The sequence below is a fragment of the Myotis davidii genome, unplaced genomic scaffold (genome assembly GCF_000327345.1).
Source record: "Myotis davidii unplaced genomic scaffold, ASM32734v1 scaffold26, whole genome shotgun sequence".
Taxonomy (NCBI): domain Eukaryota; kingdom Metazoa; phylum Chordata; class Mammalia; order Chiroptera; family Vespertilionidae; genus Myotis; species Myotis davidii.
Genome location: NW_006299245.1, coordinates 1,434,302 through 1,434,653, shown reverse-complemented (window position 1 = coordinate 1,434,653; position 352 = coordinate 1,434,302).

Sequence of the window (352 nt, the reverse complement as noted above, 5' to 3'; positions counted from 1 at the left end):
CAGGCCAACCCTTGTCACCAGGCGTCACCTCGCTGAGCTCGGGCGTCTGGACCACCCACGCCCCTGGCTCCGCGGACCCCACTTTTAGAAAGTTCTGATCGATACGGACACGTCCAAGTTCACCCGAGCTCCTTAGGGAAACCACAAGCACTACATGCACAGCCTATCCTCCACTCCATTCAAAGAACGCAGCCAATCGGAATACCCGCCCAGAGCAAATGACTCGGCGGAGCAGTGACAGCCCGGGAAGCAAAACTGCCCCGTCAGAGCCGCCCGACAGCCCGACGGTTGGCCTCCGGAACCTCAGGAGCCCTCAGCCCGGCAGGCCAACCTTCCTGCCCCGTCCCCGCCC